This window comes from Zootoca vivipara, chromosome Z1 (genome assembly GCF_965207765.1).
Source record: "Zootoca vivipara chromosome Z1, rZooViv2.hap1.1, whole genome shotgun sequence".
NCBI classification, from domain to species: domain Eukaryota; kingdom Metazoa; phylum Chordata; class Lepidosauria; order Squamata; family Lacertidae; genus Zootoca; species Zootoca vivipara.
Window position 1 is genome coordinate 34825872 of NC_142583.1, and position 16858 is coordinate 34842729.

At 40.6% G+C, this 16858-nt stretch overlaps 1 protein-coding gene across 1 annotated transcript in view; it reads right to left on the reverse strand.

Moving 5' to 3' along the window:
* GUCY1A1 (guanylate cyclase 1 soluble subunit alpha 1) overlaps positions 1 to 16339 on the reverse strand; it is a 37681-nt gene extending 21342 nt beyond the window's left edge. The window contains exon 1 of the mRNA XM_035112325.3: positions 16140 to 16339. The gene's annotated coding sequence lies outside the window, so the exon portion shown is untranslated. The remainder of the gene's footprint in view (positions 1 to 16139) is intronic.
* Positions 16340 to 16858: the final 519 nt, after the last annotated feature.

The following is a 16858-nucleotide window of genomic DNA, read 5'->3' on the forward strand; positions in this document are numbered from 1 at the left end:
ATCACTGCAAGTGTGATCCACTCAATTTTACTCATTCTCAACCTACACAAGAGATTTTAGGTTGATTTGTGCAAGGCACAGCAAAACACATTTTCAATTATATGTGTAGATTGTCTTCTTCTGTTGTCTTTAAAGTGTGCAGATATACACAGTACAGCCCTGGATATACAAACAGTTTATTTTTGCAAAAGAAGCCAGTGTAGTTGTTTGGCTATATCATCATTATGTCTCCCAACCAATCTGATTATATTATTAACAAAGCAAAAGCACACCCAGCCAGGTTGACAAAAGATCTACCCAAACTGATAATATACATAAGCAAACAGAATCGCACACGGCACTCAAAAAAACACAAACTGACAAGTACTTAGATTATATAAACAAGCTGGCTTAACTTTACATGCCAGAAGAGAATATGGAGTGTGTACTCCATATGAACTTGATATTATGTGCAAGATCTATTTGAGAGGGTGGGATAGAGAATAAGAGGCTATGCATGATTTAAATAAAGATCAAAACTCAACAAACTGAAGCACATTGTGTGTCCAAGATAAACACATTTATTTATTCTTTACTGAACAGTTTGCCACCCCACCCCCTTCATTTTTGCACACAGTGTTATAAGAGAGATAAACAATAATGGACTCAGATAAACAGGACAGTGATAGAACCATAGAAATGTAGAATAATTTGGTCTAATTCCCTCTATCAAGATGATCCTCTGAACTTAACACTCCAGAAAAGATTCACTCAACTTTTCCAGGTTTCAGCCTGCCACAAGGAAAGAGCAAGGACAAGTAAGGTCAAATGAAGCCATATTTGTCACATAGCTACTTTCTTCAGCCTTAACTCCACCTCAATCAGGCTGAATCTCTGTTGAGTACCAAGCTACCTTGGCTGCTTGGAGAAAACAAGCATCTTCTCACCAAACCCAACTTGCATTGTCTATGTATCACAGAACCAAACTTACTCGTTGTCTGACAAAAGGAGGTTGATTGGTACACTGGGGTTATTATTATTTCAAAGGAGTTCTCAAAGGGTTACTTTTCGTTGCCAAGTAACTGGGAAATATTCCTGGAACAAGGAGGCAGAATCAAACTATTTTGATCTATCTGGGCAACAAGTATTACAAAAATAGTTCTGAAGCCATTAGCTTTATTATTAAGATGTGTAAAAGAAATATTTGGCTTTCTTTGAAAACCATGGCTGAAGTCATTACAGTCCATGGCAAATAATTTCAGCTGGGTATGGATTGCATACTAGGTAAACTGAGTACTGTATAAGGTAAAACACAGTAGTTCACGGGGAAAACTGCAATATTTACATCTATTGCTATGTTCTATGCAGTGTTCTTTTTATTTAAGTTATGAAAATCAAGCTCCTGTCAGTGTCAGCAAAACCTAGTCAAGAAAGGCAGCATATGGAAATGGCAGGAGATTTCAGAAGGTATGAAAAAATAATTGCCATTCTTCTACATGTAAATATCTACACAAACAAGTATTCTGCACAGATAGAAATGTGGCCATACATATAGGATTATAATCAACTAAGTTATACTCAGAATGGACTTAAATAACAAGTCAATGGATTTCAAGGGATGAACACTACCCATAAAAAAGGCATCAGACCCTAAATGCCAGTGATATTGGAGGGTACAAGCCTTCCTTACTTCTCAGTAGGTACAAAACAAAGAAATGTTAACTTAATAGCTGCTTTAATAGCTGTTCTTTTACAGTATTAGTAAGGCAGTAGAGTTTTTAAAATGCTATAAGGTTGCATTGGAAAACACCCAAAGAAAGAAAGTATTCACAGACAAAACATGGTACAGTGTAACAAAGGAAGCAAAATTACTGAACTATTTGGAGGATAGTGAAGTATGGTATTGATACTGTAACTTTAAAACAATTAAGGGCTGCTTCTAAGTTAATATTTTGCAAGCCTGCAGGGGCAGGGGAACTACACTGAAACAAGAGTATAAAAACAAACAAAAAAAGAGTATCAAAGCTCTACATACATAGTTATCTCTTGTGCATGCATAACATCTGTTTGTATTACTGTCTGTTCATAAATCACACCATTATGTTTACTCTGTATAAAGCAACTAAATATAGAAACAATGTCCTCATCGAAGGCTCAGTGCGATGGTAAGACTGCCCAATAGGTCCATCCTTTCTCCCATGCTAATGTTTACTACTACCGTACATGGTGTGGTAGAAACTTTCTAAACAACAGACAGGAACAGAATATGAACATATATGACAAGTAAAACATGAAGTTAAGGAACTCTTTAGAATTCATTTTGATTCTGACACCACAATGCATGCAATGATTTTTTTGCATGGAAGAACATCTTAAGACTATTTTTCAAGGTTTATCAAATTCAGGACTAATCTTGTAATACTAACCTTCAAACACAAAGTCTCTCCCATAACTTATTGGTCTTTTGTAAAAAGGTAAAGGTAAAGGGACCCCTGACCATTAGGTCCAGTCGTGACCAACTCTGGGGTTGCGGCATTCATCTCGCGTTATTGGCTGAAGGAGCTGGCGTACAGCTTCCAGGTCATGTGGCCAGCATGACAAAGCCGCTTCTGGCGTACCAGAGCAGCACACGGAAATGCTGTTTACCTTCCCGCTATAGCGGTACCTATTTATCTACTTGCACTTTGACGTGCTTTCGAACTGCTAGGTTGGCAGGATGATCTTTTGTACTTACTTATTATTTTTAATATATAGATTAGTCATGTTCTGGAGGCACTTACTTAATTTTGTATTAGGCATAAAGTTAATTTCCAGAAATCTGGAGTCTGGGCTAACATGATTATAAATGTCTGAAGACTGCTGTGTGGAGACAAGTCTTACGGAATCATGACAGGAACATAAACTTTACGTATATCTAGTTTTCCATTTAAGACTGCAAATGCATCTGTAAGCAAGAGGAGTACCTCTGGTGAGGCAGGACCACCGAGGGAAGGAAGGCTTTATAAATGGGTGTTGGAGATGGGAGATACAGGTACCTGTGCCTGCTTCCCATGTTGCTGAACCACAACTCCCACCATCCCTGGCCATTGGCCCTACTGGCTGTGGCTGATGGGAGCTGGAGTCCAAGAGCAACAGGAGCTCCCCATCTCTGGTGTAAAGTGTAAAATATCATTGCTTTCACTTCCTATGTCACATTGGCTACTTGAAGCAAAGATCCTCTGCCCCAGCAGTACCCACCCAGCCACCATTCTCCTAACAGGCTGGCACAGGTTTCATATACCAACCAATGGGGAGAAAGGAGTATGACACATCCCACTGATTTAACTGCATCGGATGCCTGCTTTTGCTCATCTCTTCTGCTTATGCAGACTTCAGTCTTTCACATCAAAATCTGGGTGGAACAAACCAGATAATTGTTATTGTTGTGAGTTTGGGAGGGTGGGGGTTAGTCTGTACGATGCCAGGGTCCCTTCTAATTTGGGGCATCCTGGATCCAGCAAGGGTTAAAATCTAATGGAGGATTCAATTGTTGGAGAAAGCCAGACCAGCTTCTTGTTGCATTAATGGGCCGAAGCATGATACCGGTAGTTAGTATAATAAAGGAAATGGCTTTGTGCCAGACATCAAATGGGTGGGCCCCCTCCTCCCTCACCTGTCTGATAGTGAGAAGCACAATAGGTAGTGTGTGAGGAAGCTGGGCTAGAAGCAGGCAGAAGCTAGGGCAGGCACCCCCAAACTGGGCCCTCCAGATGTTTTGGCCTACAACTCCCATGATCCCTAGCTAACAGGAGCAGTGGTCAGGAATGATGGGAGTTGTAGTCCAAAACATCTGGAAGGCCGAAGTTTGGGGGTGCCTTAGCTAGAGAGTGAGGCCAATGCTTGATTTGTGCATGCCTCCAAAGCTGTGGCTATGGGAGAAGCTAGACCTTCTGGGCGTTTTAATGCTGCAATCCCCTCCATTTTAGGCTCAGGTTGTATATATGTAGAAATAAACCACATACTGTACTGAAAAGACACCAGAGTGTATCTGCTCTCCCTCATTCCAAGGAAACTGAACCCTGGGTAAGCTCCTGGAACCCCCTGGAATCTTGCACTACTCAGAGATTGGGGTGGCATATTATCATTCTTGAAATGCCTAGTAAATCTAGCTTTTGGTATGCATTACTTCTGGGGATTTGGATTATTTCCTAGGAAGGAACACAATTGGAGATGCACTGGGGTGGGGTGGGGTGGGGAGAGGAGATGAATGATACACCACACATGTCTAAACCTTGATGTTTTCTTTTCAACTAGAGCCAAAACATGACAAATTCTTTTTAAAGAACTTATTTTCTGTGATTTTTTTAAAAACTGAAATAAAAGCATCCAATTTTCTAGTTTTGATAATTCACACACCCATCCCACACCCCACACTGGGGACAGAATCTTTAAACTTAGTTTGCAGCAGAGAATTAAATCCTACATAGCAAGCAATGCATCAAGCTGACAACAGGAGCATATTCCAAAGTGACAAGACACTGTCAATAAAGTAGCAAAGCTGGAGCTGAGATATGAGAGCTGTTAATATTTGACTTAAAATGTCAAATGTTTTCCACCACCTATCCAGTTACTCCTGAAATGAAATTATGGAAATACATTATAAATAAACACAAACACAAGAAGTTTGCCTCACACATTTTTCTTTTAATATGTGAACAACAGTCAGCTAGAGAACATAGAATGGAGCAAGCAACAGAATGATTCTATAGAAACCTGCACACACCATTTAAAGGTTTGTCCCATTTTAGCAGCTGAAACTTGCAGTGTAATAAGTCAGTATTGTACATAATACTTCTGGCCTATTAGCAAGTATGCTATTCATAGACTGAATTTACTATCCAAAGTATGGCTTATTGGTTACAGCAGAATGTGCAATTTATTGAAAGAAACTGAGTCCAAATGACACGTGACTGCAGGAGATCTTTGATTAAACCTCCCAATATTTTAGTTTTCAGTTCAATGCAGCCACAGGCAGCTCTAAATTAGTTCAGAGCTGTAACACAGAGGAAGGAGTCAGCACCAAAACTGCTGGACTGCCCCTCCCACAGAGCCATTGATCCAACTCAATTCAAAGCACCCCATGGCTATTTTTAATTAAAAACTAAAAGTGAGAACCAGTCACAAATCTCCCATATCCCATGTAGTTTAGCTTCTGTGTCATTAAGAATAAAGTACCTTAAGATTATAATTGTGAATGCATTGGTTTCAAAATAACTGAGTTTGAAGTTTGGAGTGGCCCCTGGGAACAAGTGAATTAATATTCATTAACTGCCATGCTTGCTCTGTGACATTAATATTAATATTCATTTGTAATCCATAACAAGTTATACAAGTATTTTAACCCCCTTCGTTGTTCAACAGCTAGGATGTTGACTTGTATCAGCCACAATGGGCAAAAACAATAAGGTGTTCATATGCTCTCCTTTACAGAGAACAGTCCTTTGTTTGAAGGAATCCTCTAGTTGGTGAGCTGTCTGGTTTCAAAGATAAAGACCCATAAGAAGGGAGAGCAGGGACCTTGAAGCTGCCCATCAAAAGCAGCACCTGGACAGCAGACTAAGCAAGCACACAGACCACCTGTCCAGTCTTTCTCACTATATTGTACAACTATTAGAATTGTAGTAATCAATTCTACATTTGTACCTGTACATACAAATTAGTGGAAGCAAATTTTACACAAATCAGTGTCCTCTTTTGTGGATATGTGTTAAGTGACCACCCTAAGAAGCAAACTGTTGTTGCAGGTTGCCAATTAGTTTCTGGGCTTCATTCTATCTGATTGTACTTACATGGCCTAGGGCAGAGGTACAAAAAAAACCTCCCCTTCTCTCTTGTTCCCCCCCCCCACTTTGTTATGAAATTTTTATATCCCACCTGCCACCTTAACTAGGGCTCTAAGGGAATTTCAAAATTTGACAGCACAGGTGAAACCATTTAAAAGATCTTGCTACTTGTCACTATCAATTTTGCAAATCCCTCCCAAATCCCTCCCCCAGTTGAGTTTAAAAGGCTGACAACGACCTGTTTGTATTATATGGTTGTTTTAAACAAATACTTTTGCATTCCTATGCACAATTTCCTGAGAGTAAGGACCATAGAATTCAGCAATATTTACTTCTGATAAGACATGTATATGATTGCAGTGTTCAGTGTATAAAGCTATAATGAGGCTTTGATTCTTCTTGATACTGTTTTCCTTTTATAAACCATCAAAGGGCAGCATAAAGATTTTAGAAATGAATGAAATGAATTGCATCAGTGTGCATTGCTTTTCAAGCACTAAATATACAAATGAGCACAATTCACTTCTCAGTTTAGGTAAAAGGTGAAGTATTTTGATTTACAATTATTTGTTCTTACTAATTTCAACAGAAAAAAAATGTTTTCTTAAACCCAAGGAATATGCTCAAGTTTCTTGCAAATAATTGTTTACAAGCAGAGCCTAGCAATCCAGTATTGGAAGACTTCTGCACTAGAACTAATAGGATGAAGCACAAGGATCCTAGAACTTGTGCAATTTCACAATCTACACTTTGAAGAGAGCCACTCCCCAGAGTGGCCGGGGAAACTCAGCCAGATGGGCGGGGTACAAATAATAAAGTATTATATCATTATTAATTGAACACAAACTTCAGCTTAGCACAGTACAGCTGCCAGCAGCCACCATCATTGTCGTAGTCTCCCACTCCAACATAGAAGAACCTCGTTGGATGCACCCTGGGCTGTGGTTCAGTAAAGCACATGCCTTGCATGCACAAAAGCCATGTTTGGTTCCTAGCATCTCCAGTTAAAAAGGATCTTGGGTAGCAGAGATGAGAAAGACCTTTTTTCTGACACCCTAGAGCACCACTGCTAATCAGTGGAGAGGATAACAGGCTACATGGATCAATAGTATAAAAAACCAGCTTTTTACAAGCCATTTTGTCTCACTAGAGCTGCCGGTGTCATACAGGCTGTGCCAGACACAGAATACAGTTTTAGCTTTTGTGGAGAAGGTCAGTGTTTGTTCCATAACAGGAAAGCAGATTTACAGGATCAAAATAAATCCTCTCCCATCTAAACAACTGTTACATCCCTTTTAAAAAAAGATAACCATGCAGAACAATTTTCCAATATATACTCAATCAGTTTTCTTACTTTTCTACCACAAAGCATGTTGCTACACCCATATAGTTCCAATGCTTTGGGGGGGGGGGGCAACAGGTATTCCCTTCCATATGACTAATGCATTGTATGCAGTTTGTACTTTATAGTAGCTCCTTCCTTTTCTTTTTTCATTCAGTCCACTTTGTTGTCTTTTTTCCTACTTAATGTTTTATTGAAGTTTTCACACACACACACACACACACACACACACATTATGCACTCACTGTGAGCAACAATGCATGTACAAAACTGAACATCCTTCTTCACATCCCCAACTGTATATGTACAGTTTTCATATACTAGAGGTTATAAGCAGTACTTATGGAAATAAAAAGCCACGATTGACATCTTGCCTAACTCTCTCATCTATCTTTGTCGTCTTTTGCATTACAAAGCACTTTCTTCCCCCCCACCCCACCCCAGCCAAGACTTGTAGGGGGAAAGGATATCACCAGACTGAACTACATTGCACTGGACTGACTGATGCTAAATGTGTCTATTTGAAACATATATTTAGCAACCCCTTTCTTTCCTGAAGGGCATATTAACTATATTAATCATCTCTAGGTCACTGGAAGCCTTTGGCTTGGAAAGAGATTATTTAATTACTATTTGCTTTGTCTAGGCCTCTAGACAATCAATGTGCTTTTGACTCAATGCAAGCATTAACTCTTTTATAACCCTTCGTTGAGCTCGAAATGCTCCTGTTTACTGGGTACACATGAACAATCATGAACATTTTGGGTTTTTACTTGAGGTGATGAATTAGTGGTGCCATGCCTTCTACATTGCCATGTAGATTTGTTCATTTTTTTTAAAAAAGAAACAACAACCCATCCTATTATTTCATAACATTGTCATACCACTTAAGAAGCTTGTGTGTGTATGTCTCATTGAACCAGCCACTCCACATGCACATAACAATGTAATGCATTTGAGTTTTCAAGCTGCCACAAGACTGTTGTTTCTACTGCAAAAGACTTACTACTCTGAAAGCATATTGTCCTATTCAGAATGATCTTTTGACATAGCACTCTTGAAAACTGTACCATTTCAGACTATATGTGGAGGGATTGCACATTTGAATACTGTACTCCTCAATGTTATATTTATGTAAATTGTGGATGAAATACATTTAGAAATCCTGACATAGTATCTGTGCTATCAGGTTCATTTTGAGCTGTTTCAGTACACTAAGAAAAAAGGGAAAGTACAGCATATTAACTGTTGGAACTCATCATCATGCCAACTAGCATAAATTGCTTTGATTATAAATAACACTTTTAACTAACTGACATTTTAATCAAATTCTAGTCTGTTTGGCCTCTACCCAGCCCCCTTCCATGTAACAAACACACACACAGTGTAACCTTTCTGCTGGATTTTCTGGTGTGTTTCTTTAGAATCTCACCCATCCTGTGATTTTTCTAATTTTTATCTTTGTGTTTGTCATTCTAGAATAGACGTGCAAAACATTATTGTAGTCAGTAGAGACTGCTAACTCCCTTCAGCTTGATTTGGAACTAGGCCAGCAATTATAAGACTCACTGGATAGCTAAACTTTAAAAACTAGAGGAAACCCCCCAGACTCATCTTTTTCTAAGTCATCTAAAATGACTCTAATGTCACCTTGGCAAATTGTCTTAACGTTTCACAGACCTTTAATTCACCTTTTTGACACCAACTTCATCTCACTCAAACAGCTTCAAGGATGATATCAAGGGATCAATGGAGAAGATCAAAACTGATGGAAAAGAAACCATCCAATTTCTGAATTTTCCTAACGAAGCTTAACCAACCAAGTAGAGCTTAACGTGTACAATGGTTTCCCCATTTTTCATCTGACACTGAGACCAAAAAACATTCCTTCCATAAGCCACAGTATTTTTAAATGAACTAAATATATTAAATTTGTGGTTAAATATTTCTCATTAGTTATGTTTTTAGCTGTTCCTATTTTATCTGTAAGCTGAATTTAGTCCCTGTCGGGGTGGGGGTGGGGGAGGCAGGCTAATAAATAAATGTGAACAAGCTTCTCCAATTTATTTACTAACTTAGTAGCACTGGTCCATTGGTTACTTGAAATATTGTAATTCTCTTCCACGGAAAGGCGACACAATTCACTGATACTGTGAAGCTTTTGGGTGAAAAAGTTTTGTGTTTTCATATTACACAATAGTGTTTCATGTTGCCCACTTTCCCAAGCCACAGAAAATGCCAGGGAATAGCCTTTCACAGGGTCAGTGTCCTTGTGAGGAAAGAGTCCTGGAGATTTGTACTGCTTTTGTATGCTCTGGTTATCTTCAAACAAACAAGTTGTGTTGAATGGGAAGCAAGTTTATAAACAGGCATCAATTGTCAAAAGCAACAGGACATCCCTAAGGCTTATACCAGTCAAGTCCAAAAACAAGGCAACTGTATCTCTCTTTGTCTAAATTCAAAAGTGTTTCTTTCACCCCCTTTCTTGGCAGTACAGAGGGTGAAGAATTTCGTTCAGGTCACACTTTTAAGCAAACTGACCTAACTTACACCTTCTGGACTAATGCACAGATCAGAATGTAATTATCTACTGGATTTCATGCTTCTCTGAAATAGCTAACATAGTTCTCAGCTTTAAAAATGCACCAAAATGCAAAAAAGTATACATTTTTGTGATACAATATGTCAAGAAATGTGCACATTGAGATAGAATAAGCATTTAAATATATATTTTATAAAGTGCATATCTAAATACATTTTTCTATGGACTTTTTAAAAAATGCAGACTGATGCACGAATGGGGCAGAACAGACTCATGAATAAACACATGCAAAATTGACATGACCAGATGTCCATCCCTACTTGGTGATACATTCCCTGGGCGTGGCGGGGCAGGGGTGCTGATCTCAGACCCCACCCTGAGAGGTATAGATATAACTTGCATTCCAAACATCTGGAAGACCTAGTCTAGTTTAGTAAGGATCAGTAGTGGCTGAGTATGTCCAAGCTTTGTAAAAGGTAGCATATTTATTGCAGTGCCATTAACCTCCTTGAATTCATGGGAAAAGCAATAAAGATTAACATAACTAACCTTTTTGTGAACTGTATTTCATAGCATTTAGGGAGTGCTGTCTAAAACATTTAAAAAAACTGGGCAAATGGAAATTTCCATCCAAATTCTATCAATGTAACAAATTCATTATTGCAACATTTTTCTTGCATATTTATAGAATTAATGTTATTTAAGCAATCACTTTCGAGCTGGCATGTCTGGGACCCTGGGCACTTTGAACAGAAGGACCTAAGAAATGATACTTAGCCCCATTCATATCCACCCACACATAAACAAACCAAATTATTCTCCAAGATTCTCCATGTTACAAGTGACCTAATTACTATATGGGCTGGACTGTGTTCAAAGGATATAGCAATACAAGTGATAAATCTGCCCTTCCAAAAACTGTTTATGTGTATTATCCCTGACTTGTAATATACAGAAACATAAAGCCATTATTCTCTTAACCTTTCATATCCATTCCATGCCTATCCACGCTCCCCTACTACTCTACTAAAATAAACATAAAGTGGAACTCAGATGAATTATATTGAACTCTTGTTGGTTTTAAACCATTCAAAAAATTCAAAACGATACTTAACTACTGTAATTCCCTACATGTTCTGTCTTCATACTCGCAGGAAGCTGTAAAAGTCAACAGATTTATTTCAATACCCGTATGCATTTGAGGTGAGAAAATCCATAGTTGCACAAGAAAGAAAGAGGGTGGGAAACTCAGGTTAAAGACATGGTTTCAGCTGCTGCCCAATGTGATTGCTGCAACAGAAGCACTTAGCAGCTGTAAACCCTGAGCGATGAAAGAGACCTCTACAACAACATCTGAGAAAGGTACATGGGCCTCCACTTTGATTTATTCTCTCTCTACACAGAAGGCAAGAAAGGTTATATCCATGAAATATGTTGCTCTTTTTTTTTTTTTGGCAGAACATTTTGCAAGATTGGTTCAGCCGATAGTCGGTTATGATTAGCTTGCTCCCTCAGGGACGCAATCCTAAACATACAATCCTAAATCCTACATATATTCTGTATCATATATATATATATATATATATATATATATATATATATATATATATATATATATGTTTTGCAGGGAACATACACAAGACTGAGGCTCGTTCTACTTTATGTGTGGAATCTAGCCCTGTGTGGAGCCTACCTACTGGTGTGAATTGGCCCTAAGCCCTGTTTATTTCAGTGGGGTATGACTTCCAAGCAAACAGGTTTTTGTTTTTTGTTTGCTTGGTGGGTTGTTGCAGCTTTGAGGTTCCAAACAATGCCCTCCAAAGCATTATAAGGTTTAATAAACCCAGTTATCAACTTTGTTTCTTCGTGATGGAGACTGCATCATATGGGGCCAAGGGAAAAGAAGGCAAGACAAATGAAAATAAAGAAATGTACCTATTGTTATTAAATAGCAATCTAACAAATGTTTGTGCCACAGGAGCAGAATTGTGTACTTCATGGATTACCTCAAAGGAGTTCATATAGCTGATAAACTGATAAATAAAAATAATTACTCAGTATAAAAATATTTTGAATAACTGCTCAACAACGGCATTACACTCTAGTCTACTGCAATGTCAGCTTTACACTCTAGTCTACTGCAATGTCAGCGGGGGAGCACCAAAATAATTATCTGGCTATTATCATTTAGTGACCTTTTCCGCTTTGTTTCTTCTCCTTCCCAACTGTAGAGTGAAAGGAATCTTCTGACTGCTCTTCTATTTAGAGATAATGATCAATTGAGCTGATTGGGGTATCTCTGCCTGTCTTTAATCTAGCAGCCTATCTGGTCTACTCATGATTGACAGAGTATAATAAAGCCTAATCTCAGCTCCAGAATCACAGCAATACACATAGGAACAAGATTTCATTCCCTACCTTTTGATAAAAAATTGAAGACAAATTGACTGTTTCACTACTTTTTGATAGCAGTGAAAACAATATATGACTTCTCCTTAATGGCATAAAAAGTATACTGGCCAATGTAACCATTTCAAACAAATATTAGTTTTATTATATAAGAAGCCATATTTTCCAGTAGCTGCCACCCCTATCAGAGTTGTTGTCATCACCAATCTAGGAACTGCAATATGAAGGCAGCACCTTCTGATTTGTTTTGTTTTTAAATTTATTCATACCACTCCTCTGTATTTTCCACAAAACTACTATTCAATCATTTATCAAAGAAATGCATGTTACCTTTTAAACAAAGTGTCCCAAGATAATTAATTTTTAAAAATATACAAAACAATCCAATTACAAAAGTGTAATTACTACTGACAGTTTTATGTCAACAAAGGTTGAACGATCCATTAGGTATTCAAAACTCACATCAGAATCCACAGCAGTGAATTCCACAGACATATACTTGAACTTGCAACATTTCAGGTTTGATCTGTTTAATTATTCTAATCAAGTACCAACCCAAAGTGTGGTGGTGGTAGTTATTCACTCAAAGGTCAGGCTGCATTTTGAGTGTGTTGATCTCATAACATTAAAAATGCAGAATTCACAATATTCTATGAACTCAAACAGTAGGAAGCATAACCATAAACCCCTTATCCAGACTGTCTGGATTTTAAAAAAACAAAACAAAACACATTACAAACTGTACTCTGCACATCCACATTTTTATTTTGGACCTGACATGCAAATCCTTCAATAAATTACATACCCTTGAAACTGATCTTAGCCGTCCATTAACAAAACTGTTGCCTTCCCCCCCCCCAAAAAAAATATATATTGACAACAGCGTTAATTGTTGTAGTATACTCATTTTTCCTTAACCAGTGAGATAGGGAGCTAAATAATAAAACCTTCTTTTGTGACTGCATAAAGATGTATCATGAAATAATCCTTATTAACCTCACTTACTACCATACATTGTTCTGGTATTACACAATGTACTGTCTAAAGTTAGTAGAATAAAACACATGCAGTAGGTGGCCCAGACGACAAGAACCCCCACTCTTGACCTCAATGATGTGGTCAAACAAAAGCAGAGCAATACATTTGGCACCAGCTTGACTGCAGGAGTTGCCGGATGGACCTCCAAACACACTGCCCAGGCTCCCAGGAGGTGCAACCCATTGCCTCTTGAGACAGATGGATGCCAACAACAAGTAGGTGGCAAATTACAACCCATAAGGAAGTATAATAAAGTCACAAAGTTTCTGGTGGTTTCTTAAAATTTATCAAATACATTCTGGCATAGGCTTTTGTGGACCAGAATCCATTTCTGTCAGATGCACCTGACAAAACAGGGACATGAAAACTTATGCCACAGTAAATATGTTAGGCTGCAGTCCTATACCCATTTACCTGGGAGTAAGTCCCATTGAACTTAGCAGGACTCACTTCTGAGTAAAGATGCAAAGAGCTGTGCTGTGAAGTCTTTAAAGTGCCACCTAAATTCCAACCACTCAATAATACAGTTAGATAATTAATAGAAACCATACTAATTTTTATTATTATTCATATGTTAGTTGCATGTTTTCATACTGGATTAGAAAAGGGGCAAATTTGCTAAGAAACAAAGAAACTTTCAACTTTTAAACAGTTTAGGCTTAGCCAACTTTTTAAACAGTTCTTAGCTTTCGCTTCACAACCATGATCTCAAAAGGCAGAAACAGCAGATTCAACAATGGAGCCTTTGATAAACATTAAAATACTGTCCCCAAGTGCTCAATCATAAACCAGAAAAATAATATATTTCTAACCTGTAGAGATTAATTCTACTTTAACTCTGCTTTCAATAGACATTTCCAAAGCGCAGAGCATACGATAGCATGGCACCAATTAGTCCAGTTGGTTTTAAAATAAGAACTTATTTTCTAAACTTGCTGGAAGTAATGTAGATGAGACCGACGCAAAGAATTCATAAGGACAAGAAAGGAGAGTTAAAACAAGCAGCATTTTGCCATATAGCCTACACCTACATCATGTTCAACATTTCAAGAGTTGGGAAGGGGGAGGAGGATGTTTCTTTATAGAATGTGAAGCAAGTATCAATAAATTAATGTCTGAAATCAGCCAGACTTGCACTCTAAGATGCAGCCTGTGCAACTACTTTAGAGCTATCTCCAAGAAAGGTGGTAATAGTGAAGCAACTGGGTACTGGAGTTTTGTTTTGTTTATTTTGCATACTCAGATACAATGGCCAAATAACCAGGAAAAAACCAGCCTTGGCCTGGTTGGGCTTGATGCACAAAAATCTACAGATACAGTTTTCCACAGACCAGAGATAGTGTTGGTGCCAAAGCAGTGACATTCTCCTCCTCCCATGAAAATGAGCTAGTACATTTCCTTCTTTCTTCTCTAACAGGAATAAATGCCTTATTTTGGGTTGTGTCATTTCAGATTAATTTTTCCTGATCATTTGACACTATACCAAGGTTTCATCTGCTGTTTTCCTCCTTGTTTCTGTTAACTACTGATTCTAGTTTTAGTTTCCTTATTTTAATTGATAACAAGAGAGACAAAATAAAAAATAATCCTTCCAGTAGCACCTTAGAGACCAACTAAGTTTGTTATTGGTATGAGCTTTTGTGTGCATGCACACTTCTTTTTTTATTTTGTTTTGTCTACGCAGACCAACACAGCTACCTACCTATCTTATCTTCACAATAGCCCTGCGAGGTAGGCTGTGCCGAAAGACTTGATGGCCTAAGGTCACTCAATGAGCTTCATGGCTGAGTGGGGATTTTGGCCTTGATCTCAAAGTGACAACTGTGAAGCTAAAAGGGGGCGAAGAACCTCGGACAGTATCCTGACGTTGGAAGAAAGGGGAGTTATGATTTGTTTGTTTGTTTGTTTATAAAAAATGCAACAGATCCTTGCAAACTGCTTTGAGAACCGTTAGAGTTGTAAAGCGCCGAGCAAATCTTGTTATGAAACAATAACGAACAAATAACATTTAAAGAAGCAGCTATCCAGCCTAAGCAAGTATTTGCACAGCATGCGAGCTGCTTTTCGGGGCGCTGAGGACAACTCTTGACTCGGCCCAAGGAAAGGCCGGCCCGGCCTCGGCAGCGACCTTCCCTCCAGCTACTGACAGGGTGAGGGTGGAAGCAGCTCGCTCCGCCTTTTCCCACGAACCTGCCCCGCTGCCGGTGCCTGGAAGTCCGGAGCTCGTCCTGACCCTGCTGCCCTGACCCGGGACGCTTCACCCTCTGCCGCGTTCCCGAGGCCAGAGCGTGGGAACCAGGCAGAGCGAGAGCGGGACGGGCGCGCCGAGGGGAAGGCGGGGCCCGCAGGCTCCCGCGGCGGCTCCGGTTTCCTTCGGAGCGCGCGAGCCTCTCGCCGGGCGCAGAACCTGCCTCGCAGCAGCAGGGCGGGAAAGGAGAGAGCGGCCCGTCTGGAGAGGGCGGGGAGGTCCGGAGAGGAGTCCTGCCTGAGGAACCCGCTTTGCTATTGGCATGACTTTGCGGAGCTTCCAAACCACCAACCGCGTGGGGGGGGGGGCACTAAAGGAATGGTGCGCATAGGAAGGTGAGGGAAACGGCAACAATACCCCTCGCTCCCCCATCACCTGCCTTAAGTGGACCATGTCCAGAGAAAGGCATTCGCGAAGCAATTTAGGGCAGAAGTAGAAGGGAAGTGGTAGCGCCCGGTTAAGGTTGGGCGCTAGACCGAGGGAGCGGCGCAGGCACCGCTTGAGCAGGCGAAGAAGGGCGAGAGAGGGCCACACCCCGGCCGGCGCGCCAGGCAGCGCCAGCCCCCCCCCTCCGCGCCCTAGCGCTGTCCAGGGTCCCCATTTGCCCCGGCTGGCTGAGACGAGACGTTTTTCTACTCGACGCCTCGGCTAGAGGTGGCCGCGCGCGCGCGCGCACCAGCGCCGCCGATCCGAGCAGCCCCACCGCCGCGCGCTCGCCCCGTTGCCGCCTGCTTTGTGGCGCTCGCCTCCTCCACTCACCCCGTCGCGCTGCTTCTCCCCTTTTGCTTCGCCCGGCGCTCGCGCGGCAGGCGACTGCTGCTGCTTCGGCGGCGGCGGTGCCTGAGGAAAAAGCGCCGCTCGCCTTCCCAGCTCGACAGCCTCTCCCCGGCGAACTCGTGTTGGAAACGTGCGCTTGGACAGCTGGCTTCAGCCGCTTCTTCTGGCCCCTCCCCGGCCTCTCGCTCCAAGCGAGGAGGTGCTTTCTTGGGCGCCCAATCGGAAGAGCCGCCGCGGAAGGAGCGGAGTGGGGGGGGGGGACAGCCGAAGCGACACAAAAGGAGGAAAGATAGCAAGGTGCGGGGGGAGGGGGGGAGAAGAAAGAGCGAGGCACTCATTCGGTGGCACATTTTAAGATTAATGACTTCCCATCATCTTGGGTTCTGCTGTGTTCAATTGCCGATTAAATACAAACACGGATAGGTTCTTGGCTGCCACGTAAAGCCTTCCCCCTTATTCTAGAATGGTTGGGCGTTAACTTCAAACACCTTCACTATTACTATTATTATTGAATTTCTATCCCATCTTTCCACCAAGGAGCTCAAGGTGGTGGCACCCGTCGTCTTCCTCATTTTATCTTCATAACAACCCTGTGAGGTAGGTCGGGCTGAGAGTGAATGAGTGACTGAACCAAGGTCACCCAGCGAGTTTCATGATTAAGCAAGGATTTGAACCCTGGTCTCCCAGGTCCTAGTCCAGCA